Source organism: Piliocolobus tephrosceles, chromosome 4, assembly GCF_002776525.5.
Source record: "Piliocolobus tephrosceles isolate RC106 chromosome 4, ASM277652v3, whole genome shotgun sequence".
Classification (NCBI taxonomy): domain Eukaryota; kingdom Metazoa; phylum Chordata; class Mammalia; order Primates; family Cercopithecidae; genus Piliocolobus; species Piliocolobus tephrosceles.
Genome location: NC_045437.1, coordinates 37,194,087 through 37,206,317, shown reverse-complemented (window position 1 = coordinate 37,206,317; position 12,231 = coordinate 37,194,087). Strand labels below are relative to the sequence as shown.

General features: G+C 39.7%; 2 long non-coding RNA genes across 2 annotated transcripts in view; both read right to left on the bottom strand.

Moving 5' to 3' along the window:
- The window catches only part of LOC111545456, a 149,215-nt gene that overhangs the window by 18,442 nt on the left and 118,542 nt on the right, over positions 1-12,231 (bottom strand). The window lies entirely within an intron of this gene.
- Positions 5,800-11,116, bottom strand: LOC111545457. Its single transcript, XR_002732469.2, has 2 exons — positions 10,995-11,116; positions 5,800-8,246 (listed from the first exon to the last, which is right to left on the bottom strand). It is a non-coding gene; the product is annotated as an uncharacterized LOC111545457 (long non-coding RNA).

The window sequence follows — 12,231 nt, the reverse complement described above, 5'->3', positions numbered from 1 at the left end:
ACGGAGTCTGGCTCTGTCACCCAGGCTGGAGTGCGGTGGCCGGATCTCAGCTCACTGCAAGCTCCACCTCCCAGGTTTACGCCATTCTCCTGCCTCAGCCTCCTGAGTAGCAGGGACTACAGGCGCCCGCCTCGTCGCCCGGCTAGATTTTTGTATTCTTTAGTAGAGACAGGGTTTCACCGTATTAGCCAGGGTGGTCTCGATCTCCTGACCTTGTGATCCGCCCGTCTCGGCCTCCCAAAGTGCTAGGATTACAGGCTTGAGCCATGGCGCCCGGCCAGTGATTCCTTTTTATGATTTCTGTTTCTCTGCTGAGATATCCTATCTTTTCACTAATTTTGAATGTGCTTTTCTTCATATCACTTAACATATTTATAGTCGCTGCTTTAAATCTTGGTCTGCTAAGTCCAACATCCAAGCTGTCTTAAAATCCTTCTTTCTCTTAAGAATGGGTCACGTGCTCATTTCTTTATATGTCAAGTAATTTTGCTTGTATCTGGAACATTGTAGTGTTAAATTCCAGATACTCTACATTCTGTTATATTTTCCCCCAAACTGTAAACTTTTTTGTTTTAGCAGGCAATTAACTTGGTTAGATTCCAGCTGTAAACTCCAACATTTGGCTGGCACCTCAAATCTCAGCTCCATTCCTTTGGCTTTAGAAGGGACTTTTAGAGTCTGTTCTGTGCATTCATAAATCAGGTGTTAGCCAGAAATCTGAGCAGAGTTTATACACAGAATTTGTAGCTTTCCCTTTCTGGCTTTCTCCAAGGACATCCTTACTTTCTCATGGCTCTGGTTGCTCTGTCTTCCGGCTCTATAAGCCAATAAGATTGAGGGTTTCTCTGTTATTCTCAGCAAACTAACACAGGAACAGAAAACCAAACACCACATGTTCTCACTCATAAGTGGAAATGGAACAATGAGAACACATGGACACAGGGAGGGGAACATCACACACTGGGACCTATGGGGGTGGGGGAGGACAAGGGGAGGGAGAGCACTAGGACAAATACCTAAGGCCTGTGGGGCTTAAAACCTAGATGACGGGTTGATGGGTGTAGCAAACCACCATGGCACATGTATACCTGTGTAACAAACCTGAACATTCTGCACATGTATCCCAGAACTTAAAGTACAATAAATAAATAAATAAATAAATATCCAGTAAATCGTACTATAAAAAAAGATCGAGAGTTTCTTTCTGTTTTTAAAACCCTGTACGCTGTTGCTTTTGGATTGCTTTTTGAAAGCAATCTGTGTCCCAAAACAGGGAGGGAAGTCTCCCCACACTATTTCTTTCTTCTAAATGACAATCCAGAATCTGCCCCCAGAATCTACCTTTCCAGTTCTCTCAAACAGTTATATTTTTATTTTGTTTATAGTTTGAGGTTAGTCTGGTAAGAGCTTACTTGTCCCTACTCTGAGCAAAACCAGACCATATATTTGCTTTAGGTTTTCAACTTTGTCACTATAGGGTCATTTTCTCATAATTACTTTCACTTTTTTTGGTATCTATATTATGCCCCCATTCTCATTCTTAACCTTTTTGCTCTTTTTTTCCTTTGATCAGGCTTACAACTTTTTTTTTCTTTTTCTTTTTCTATTTTGTACAACTTTTCAAAGAACTGCTTTTAGAATTTATGTTTTTTTTTTCTTTCTAGTTGTTTCCTTATATTACAGCTTGTGTTTTTGTAATTCTGGAAGGAAAACGTAAGAAATAATTGTACATTAACATTTGAGCTGGACCAAGAGTTGAAAGATAAATTTTTCATCTTAATTCATCTATACCAAGGAAACAGATGGGGGCTTAGGAGTATAGAGAAGCAGCAGGGGAGGAAGAACCCTCCTACCCACTTCCAATGTCTTATTACCATGGACCATTTTATTTGCATCTCAGGACAATTTCCCTGTTGGTCTGAAGTTTGTACACATCTTACTCTAAAAGCCTGCTTAACGGCATTGGTTGAAGAATTGATGACAATAAACTGGAATAATCCAGCCTAGCTTTGACATCAAAGAGGAACAAGGACAAAATCAATGAGACTAGAGGAATGAAACTGTTTCTCCAAGAAGACATAACTGGACTAGAACTAAGGTGTTTCCAAGTGGAACCATGCTCAAGGAATGGACATGGAAGTTACACATGTGGCAAAGGTCTCTGCTTAGAATGGAGCTTTCCTCTAAGCTGATACAATACTGTTGCTTGTAACCACTTTCAAAACCTGGATTTTGTAAAGTGGTAGCAATGAAACCTCAAAAGGGAAGCTTAGCTGCAAGCATCAGTACTGGCCAGCTCTTGAGCGCTCCAACTCACCAAAGCTGGAGAGGGCAGTACAGCAGGAGGGACAAGAGATTCCTGGTGAGGTCATTCGTGTGCCAACTGCTCCTCATTAACAGACATTTGGGGCCCCTCCTCGTCTTGTTTTAAGGAAGATATGCTCCCTCAGCTCCAGCCAAACTGACTGGCTGATTGTCTCTGGGATACGCCTGAGTGTTCAGGGCACACTGTTTAGGGCAAAGCACAGAAGGGATTCCAAAACATGCTGTAGCCCATGAGCAAAATGCTTTACCTTGAGAGCACAAGAAAGTCTAGTCCTTCAAGCAAATGAGGCTAAGTGTATTTTCTTCTATTTTTTGCTGCCTACAGAGCTCAGCATAAAGCACATTTGATAAATATTTCTTGATTGATTTCCATCTTCCATATTTTCCATCTTTTCATCATTCCATTTTTCTTTTTATATTTACTCCCATCTTTCATCTCAACTCCACCATCTATTGTATTCCTACAGGCAGAACAACCCAGTCTTTCAGTTACAAACTTCAGGGAGAAAATAAGGTTTTCTGAGTCTGAGACTGGGATGTCCAAGATCAAACACTAACTGTGGCCACTATGACATTTGGAAACACTTTGTGGTGGGCAGAACAGTGACCTTCCAAAGTTATTCACGTTCTAATTTCTGGAACCTGTGAATATGTTACCTTACATGGCCAAAGGGACTTTGTGGATGTAAGTTAACGATCTTGAAGTGGAGAGATTATCCTGGATTGTCCAGATAGGCTCAATGGAATCACAAGTGTTCTTTAAATGTGGAAAAGAGAGGAGAATTACTGTCAGAGTGATACACTGCGGGAAAAAGCCGACTGGCCACTGCTGGCTTTAAATATGAAAGGGGGCCATGAGCCAAGAAATACCAGCAAACTCTAGAAGTTGAGAATGGAAGGAAACAGGTTCTCCCCTGGAGCCTCTGGAATAAATGCAGCCTGCCAGCATCTTGATTTAGGCCCATTAAAGCCCATTTCAGATATCTGATGTCCAGAACTATGAGAAAATATACTTGTGTTGTTTTAAGCTATGAAATCTATAGTAATTTGTTACAGCAGCAATAGGAAATTAATATACCCATCCTGATGTTTATTTCGTTCCTGCAACTTTTTTGATTTTTCTGAACTGTAAACTCTTGTTGAGATGAATGTTTCGTAAGCCAAAGGACCCTCTGAATGTACTACTTAGTTTTCAGAACTACATTATTTTCCTCCTTGGTCTGTACATTGGTGCTTAATAACCTGCGGTTGTAAAATCACCTATAGGTGCCATATCTGACACAGGATGTATCAGCATGGAAGCATTAAAGTCAGAGGTTTACGTTTCCTTAACAAGCTATTCTTATTTTATTTTATAATTCTTTATATTTATAATTCAGCAATTTGTGCAAGGGTAACAGTCTAACAATTTATTAACCACATGGACCCCTACAATTAAAGATAATGGGTGCTGTCCGATATGCTCTACCAGTGCGCACCAGATGAAAGTCAGTCCTAATCGTGAATGTCCTAACAATTATACTTCTTGCATACAGATAGGGATATGGTCTAATGAATTAATCCTTGCTGATCAGGATAACCCGACAGGCCAACTAGGTTGAAACAATTCAGTTGGATTATACAATGGTGAGAATGATGATAAAAATAAAAAATGTTACATTGTACTTTAGTAACTCTATTTCTTTGGACTCATTTTGTTATTGAATAAATACATTTGCTAATGGTTTCTTGGTGCAACTTTGCCCTGTAATTGTGAAATGCTCCTTGATTGATAGATAGATAGATAGATAGATAGATAGATAGATAGACAATTCAGGTTAATAGAGGTGGGTCTACCTAGCAGGCTGGCTGAATTATCTGGTTTCCCATCATTACCGCAGCCAGCAGCAACCCTTAGCTTTTGAAATATCTTCCACATCTCACTCTTCAATTAGAATCTATCCTATATAGCATGGCTTCATAAAAATCCCTGCCAGAACTTCTACTCAAACATAGTCAAAATAGCTCGGGAAGTGAATTCCAGAAGTCTGGACCTGATGTCAATAATCTTTAAAGTACAAAAGAGAGAACTAAGCATTGTTGGCAGAAATACACATGTAATTGAAACTGCCATAATGGGAAACTACCTAGAGAAATAATAATCCCCAAGGGAATTAGGTCTCATCTGTCACATTAGGGTTTCATAAATCAACTCAGACAACATAAGTAGGAATCTGATGAGTCATTTAGAAAGTTAAGAACAAAGGGGAGCATTTAGACAACGGTTGGTGTCAATTCAGGGAATACCAGGGGCTACAGACACAGTGGTTGGGAACCCAGTCTCCATGAATGAGAAAAAGCTTGTCAGCGCTTGGGAGAAATCTCTGCACTGGGCCAATTGCTGAGCATGGCAAACATTGCTGTTGGACTTCAGTATAACCCCTGCCCCCACCAGAAACTCCTTGGGGGCCCTAGTGGCCTTATATTGTCTCTTGGATATCCAAGACAAGGAGGTGACTTGTGTGAACCTGAACTTCTCTGACCATGCTATTTTTCCTGAAATGTTTTATCTCTTCTTCTCTAAGTCACTGCAAATAATTAGTAGATATATAACTGCCCTTACCACCGCCAAAGTCTATTATTACCTCCTCCCATTCAATTTATTCGCCCATCAAAACCAGACAATTTCCCTAATAACAACTCTTTTTCTAATACCTTCGAAGGATCTTCTCTGTATCTGTAACAAATTCCAAACTCCTTAACCTGGCATCAAGCGCCTCTAAGAGTTGTTTCTCATCTTATCAACCATGGATTGCCATCATTTTGCTCCAAGTAAAGGCAATCTTTCTGTTTCCCCTGCATGCTTCCTGTGCTTCTCCACACCCCTATGGAACCCTTTAGCCTCGATTGTCTTTTTCTGTATCTGCATTCTAGAGTCGTTCACAGCCCACTCTAACACCACCTTCCTCACCATTCTCCCTTCTTCCGCTACAACATTCAGAAGTTATAGTTCCTACCTTTGAACTCCAAGGTCAGCCACATCTCGATGATATCACTTTCTACTATAGTCCTTGTGCATGTAGTTCACTCAAATTGATAGGTTGTCAGAATAGAGGGCTATCTGTGAGGTATTCCTGCATCTCCCACCTAGCAGACTGCCTTGCTCTTAGGTGCTTAAAAAGGAGTTGCTGAAGAAAATATCCTAAGGTGTTTATTTACTATGCTATCCCACTCTAAAATTATAAACATGTATTTTAATAGGTATTTTAATTCCAGATAAAATAACCCAAAGTCATAATGTGGGACTTTTCAGAAGATGCATTCGTGAGGTATTTTGGGGAAGGTGAGAATATTCCTCCATCAATCATACCTTATGGCCATCATGTCTTCACTTACAAGCAACAGCCACCCTTGCAAAAAAGTCACTTCATGACCCCTCAACACACTTCTCACCATCGTAGAAGAAGCTGGCTCCTGGAAAGGTAGCTGAAGCAGACACTGTTGGTTTATTAGCCACCAGGCATTTCTCTCTTCCTTTACTTTTTGTTCAGGTCTTCACCTCTCCTTTACATGACTCAAAGAGCAAATCTTCATTAATCTTAAGTAGATGTTTCATTTCTCATGTCAGTGATTGGTTCAGAAAGAAGCCTGTCTGGGGGAGTTCTAAGAAGATATCCTTACTTATTAAAAAAGATCCACAGAAAAGGCAGTCTCTCTTCTGCTGGACATCCTCTAGATGTCCTACAGATCATGTAAAGTCCAGATTGTCTGTTCTATAGATGTCAACTACCGTAAAACTATCAAATCTCATAACTTTAGATTTTACTAATTTGATGTTTTCTGTAAGACTGTGGCTGAACTGAATTTCATCTTTTTTCCAACTTTTATTTTAGACTTGGGGTATATGTGAAGGTTTGTTACAAGGGTATATTGTGTGACGCTGAGTTTTATAGTACAATTGAACCCATCACCCAGGTAATGAGCTTACTGAGAGTAAATTTCCCAATAAGAATTTTTTCAAACCTTGTCCCCTCCTGCCCCCTCCTGTAGTCCCCAGTGTCTGTTTTTTCCCATCTTTGGGTCAATGTGTACCCAGTGCTTAGCTCCCACTTATAAGTGAGAATAGGCAGTATTTGGTTTTCTGTTTCTGTGTTATAAATTTCATCTTTGATTAAAAGAATCTTGTAAAACCAATTCACAGTGTAAATAGCATTTTAGGAAGCATTGTTAAAAAGAGGTACTAAGTAGGATGATGAATAAATTGATAGATGAATGACATTATATTTTGTTCATTCATTAATTTAACTATTAATTGATGAGCCTTTTCCAGCTATGATTACAAAGTCCTATATGTCACCCTGGAGGAATTGTGAAGAATCACAAAGAGTAAATTATGTCAAAATAACCTTGTTGATTTTAATATGCCTTCTCCCAGAATGATGGATGACTGAATAATGCTAAACACAATGAACCTTAATTTTATCAAGGCTTTTGATATGTCTTTTAGTGTGACATTTCTTTCAATAATACTTTTTTTTGTACAAAACCGTTTATAATTCAGTTTTCATTAATAACAACAAGAACAGTCTCAATCCATGACTGAGATTGGATTTCTTCTCAATAAGTCAAAATTCATGAGAAGTAAACTTACCTTTTTGGGTAAGTACAGTATAAATAACTAGACAATGTGACAATGATTGATTCTTATTTCTTAAAGGACTAGAAGAAGGGGACAAAGAAGGTAAAAATGTAACCGATGAGTTTTATATGAATCATTAGATTTGGTCCATATGTCACAGTAGTTCCCTTCCTCTTCCCAGAAATGCTCTTGGTATTAATTTGGATGTTATAAAGCAGCTGAGCTTTGGAAAGTCTGTACGTCATGAGAGTCAGCGAATGCACAATACAGTAATCATCACATGAGTGCAGCCTATCACAGAGTAGCACTCCTGAAAATATCAAACAGGAGGGAGAGAGTCATGCTGGTGGGTTCGCCCCTTGGACATCCTTACTGATGGGCAACCGTCTAGTTTTAAAAATCTAGGCTCCACCAACTGGCATCGGTTGGTCAGGAGTGATTTCTTCCAATGCTGCTTCCATGATGCAAGCAAACAGTCACCACTTTTGTTCCACTGTACCCCCACGCCCTGAAACTCACAAATGCCTTCTTGATGGGCTGGCTCCTGGAACGTACAGCCCCCACAGCTGATTTCCTTTCTGGCAAGATGCCTCCTGGTAAACATCACTGGGTGAGCAAGAGGATGTGTGGGTCCAGAGCGCTGATATAGGTCTGTGATTCTGATTATGCCTTTGGTCATTGGTCATCATTGTCTTCAAACTGCGTATTATGAACACCAATTGTATTGGGGACTGTTAGGCATGGAGGGGAAGGCTTGTTATTTTCTATTCAGAGAACAGTTATTAGAGTTTACCATCTTCAGACTTCTATTGCTGTATCTTAGGAATGAAGGGAAGACAGGATGTGGACTGGAATCTTCTGTGCCCGGAAAATAATAAGAAACTTGATTGTGGCTCAGCTGTATCATCACCCCCTGCTCTCTTGGCTCTTGTTTACAGAACTCAAATTGGAAGATAGGCATATTCCTTATCTTAGGGCAGTTTTGTCAGATGCAGATTCTGAAATGAAAGAGGGAAGTAGAGGAAGATGGATGATGGGCAGGGAAGGGGAAAAAGTCAAGCAGGGGACTGTAGTTTATGAGAAATTTCAGAAAGGGGATGTAGGCCTGATCCTGCAGGAGAACTCCGGAGTGTGAATCATGTCTCTGAGTTTTTCCCAAAGGAGGCAATGAATCCAGGCTTTCCCTCTCCTTTGCCAGTCATTGGCTAAGGGCTGTGCAGGGAGGATGCAACCCCTTAGGCACTTCTGGTTTTCAGGTTTGTAGACAAAGGGGCAGTCATCTGAGAGAGTCACAAGGGTGAACCTAGAAAAAAAAACCACACAGAAGCTAGAGGAAAGGCACACCAACATGGCAAAATGGATCTGAGGGGATGTGAGAAGAGCAGAGAAGTGGCCACTACGCTACTGGTCAGAGATGCCCATCCTTTAGCCAAAGGTTGTTCTATATAGCTGTCAATACCTGTCTCAGGAACCTTTCAGATTATGGTTTTGTGAGAGTCACGCTAAAACCTAAATACAATAGTTTTAGTACATACATAGTGCAAATTATAGTCTATATTTGAAAATTAGTACATATATAGTGCAAATTATAGTCTATATTTGAAAACTGATGGCCAAAATATTTTAAGGAATTTTGAAAACCATTAGAATTATTGGCATTTGACTTTGTCATTTTCTCTGCATCCCTGACCCACCAAAGTAGTCTCCTTCACTTGTTTTAGCTTGGCCAATCCTTTATATGCATAAATATATCCTCCTCCAGAAAGGCCTCCCTAATACAGTGAGATGGTAGCACTATTACCCAAACTTCTACCATTTAATGAACACTCATGTTATTCATTTTTATATAAACATTAATTTTCCAAACAGACTGCACGATCCTTGAAGACAGGGATTTTGCCTCATCCTTCTTCTTACCCCTCCTCCTCCAGCATCCACCAGGGTGCCCTACAGTCCGTCATAGCATGTGAATGAACACTTAATGATTGCAAGTAGTCAAAGTGAATGTCCAACTAGTGCTTTGTGATCATCTTCATTTTCTTATACTGCTTATGAAAACTGTTGACAAGATACTAATCAAAAACATATTTCATTGAAAAGAGACCATTTTCAGTATATGTTACCCATTCTGTTCAATTTCAGGGACCTTGATGTTACTCAAATTTAGACAAGAATGACCAGCCCATTTGAAGATAGCTATAGATACGAATATGGATATAGATATATACACATATACACATGCACCAGACAGGTAAGAGGTGGTGCATTAGAAAGAACACAGGACTGGAATTTGGGAGATGCCAATCTCATGTCAACACTGCTCCCATCTCCTCATGAGGCCTTCCTTAGACATTTCATACTTTTGTGCTTCAGCTGAAGGAAATATACTGCATGATCTCTAAAGTCTCTTCAACCCCAAAAGTTCTCCTAGTTGTGTTTCTTTATTTATGAAGGAGTGCAATCCAAGAAGACAAATATAACCCTTGCTTCAACTTTTGCTTCCTCACTGTGCTCAATCAACATGTATTCACAATGATGTTACACCACATGTCCAATCTTGAAGTTGACTTATGCTCCACCCAGAGGGAGGAAATATGTGAATAGATTATTAAGGGATAAGAGAAGGAGCTAACAACAGAAGACATTGTGGAAAGTTATCTATTCATTCATCAAGCATGAGAAACTGGGTTAGGTCCAGGAGATCTGAAAGAGGCACAATCCTTGCTTTTATGGAACTCCTAGATTGATACTTAGAACTTTCAGTCAATCGGGAGAAAATAGTGGAGGTGATTTTGCTTTTCATTGAGGTAAACACTACCAAAAATATTTCATTATTATTAGCTCTTCCTCCATTCATATTTTGTGCATCTGACTTTCCTTCTTTCTTTCTTTCTTTCTTTCTTTCTTTCTTTCTTTCTTTCTTTCTTTCTTTCTTTCTTTCTTTCTTTCTTCTTTCTTTTTTGAGATGGAGTCTCACTTCTTCGCTCAGGCTGGAATGCAATGGCCCAATCTCGGCTCACTGCAACCTCCACCTCCTAGGTTCAAGCAGTTCTCCTGCCTCAGCCTCCCAGGTAGCTGGGATTATAGGCATGTGCTAGTACTCCTGGCTAATTTTTGTATTTTTAGTAAAGACAGGGTTTCACTATGTTGGCCAGGCTGGTCTCAAACTCCTGACCTCAAGTGATCCACCCGCCTTGGCCTCCCAAAGAGCTGGGATTACAGAAGTGAGCCACCACACCCGGCTGACTTTCCTTCTTTCTAATATTCTAAAGAGTACTGAACTCTGATCCAGCATCCCTGGTTTCTAATTTCAGTTCAGCTTCAAACTGTGTGATCTTAGGCAACAAGGCCAAGCCCCAATGCTTAGTTACCGCCTCTCTTCAAAGAGTGCCGAACACTTGTTTCTCATGCCTCAAGCAATTTTTATCAGGACATAAAGGTATTCAGCATAACAAAAAAAGTGTATAAGAACTATATTATATAAGATGATTTTATTAACTAGTCAACAGTGATGCCATTCACCCATTTGAAGTTGCTTCTTCTCCCTCAAAGGAAAGAATAATGAATTTTTAAATTTTTTATATAGTAATTTATTTTGCAAGTTACGTTTTTCCTTTAGTATAGAGGTTTATTTTCTACATTTTGAAGAACAATTAATCTAGTTGCTCATCAAATTGCTGTACAACTTTATATATTATATTATTTCATTTCCTTATTCCAACTCAGAAACTATGGAGATCTATTTCTGTGGAATAAGGAGGGAGAATATGCTAAGTTTATTTAATAAAGACTCATGAAAAGTTATCCAAAAAAATTTCCCTTCTAGGTCACAAAAATATGATCTCCTGCAAATAGCTGAATCTAAAAGACCCATCAGATGGCCAGAGAGTCCCTGAAAATGCTACTAAATCAACCCTTACTCTAAAAATCAAGAAAAGAAAGAAGACTTGAAGAAGCTCGGATTTGACAATTCTGACATTTGGAAAATCAAGTCAGCAAAGAAAGCTGCTGTCAAAGAATGTAAGCAAGGCCATTTACAATGTAACCATACCTACTCATTCAGCTCTGTATCCTTTCACTGTCTCTTTCAACATTCACTGAGCATCAAGTATGTGAAAGTGCTGCACTTGGTACTGAGCAGAACACCAGGCTCTCACTGAATGCTCCCATCACTGGTGGACTGGTCTATTAGCAAAATCGCAGAGCAGTGGAAAATATTAAAGCAAGATAACACTGAATTGAACAAAGCCACATTTGAAAGGCAACCTTTTAATATCAGGTTGAACAGCTCTTCCTATTTGCCCATCTGCTAACCTTTAAAAGATTCCTCTCATTGCTGATATGGCCAGTTGCCCCATGAGCACCCAGCCTGCCTTCAATAGTGCACAAAGGGCATCTTTGTTTTCTTCCCAGTGAACTCAGAGGCCAACCCAGGGAACAGTGAAACACCCAGGATGGAAATGAGGTGTCTCCGTGACAGCAGACTCCTTCTTTTGACCCCATTTATCGAGATCAACATGCCTGAGTCACCAGTAGATGAAACCAATGATTGTTTTACTCGGCCTTCCCCAGAGTCACCCCCTGAGTCAGTGGGTAAACTGGGTTAAGAACCCAGCCTTGTCCTATGAGCCTGAGCGGGTCTACTATATTTATCCAGGGTCTCATGATTCTTAGTGCTTTTGCTCTGCCCTCTAATTTGCACTGTGCCTGCTATAATATCTAAACGGGAAGTTGCCAGCTAGAATGGTCATTATCCGAGAAATCTATTTAAACATGTTTATAAGGTCAAATGAAGTGGGTGGTGGATAAGCTAGACAGAAAACAACAAAAGCTTTGGCTCAGCACAGCTAGTGAGGCTAAAGCTCAAGAGAGAAGTGTTTTCATGTTGAATTTGCACATGGTAGAAAAAGGCAGTCTAAGCATAATTATATATAAATGCAGGAGTGAGCAGTCAAAATATTAAAACAACCAAATGATTTCTATTTAAGAAGCTAGACAATGGAATTGACTTATGGTAAGTCAAGGGAATGTCAGTTTGAGACAGCATGCCAATAGAGCAGAGCCCAAGATCAAATTTTGGAAATGCACCTAGTATATCCCAACCAGAGGGAAGAGCTGGGATGATAAAGAAAGATGCCCAGAATCAACCAAAAATGACCTGGGGGAGACTTCACAATGGAATAGTGAATACTATTGAACAAGAGGGAAATAAGGAAATGAGCAAAAAAAAAAAAAAACCCTGATATCTCTGGGAGCCCAAGTTAGATTCTTGTATATTTAAGACTTTG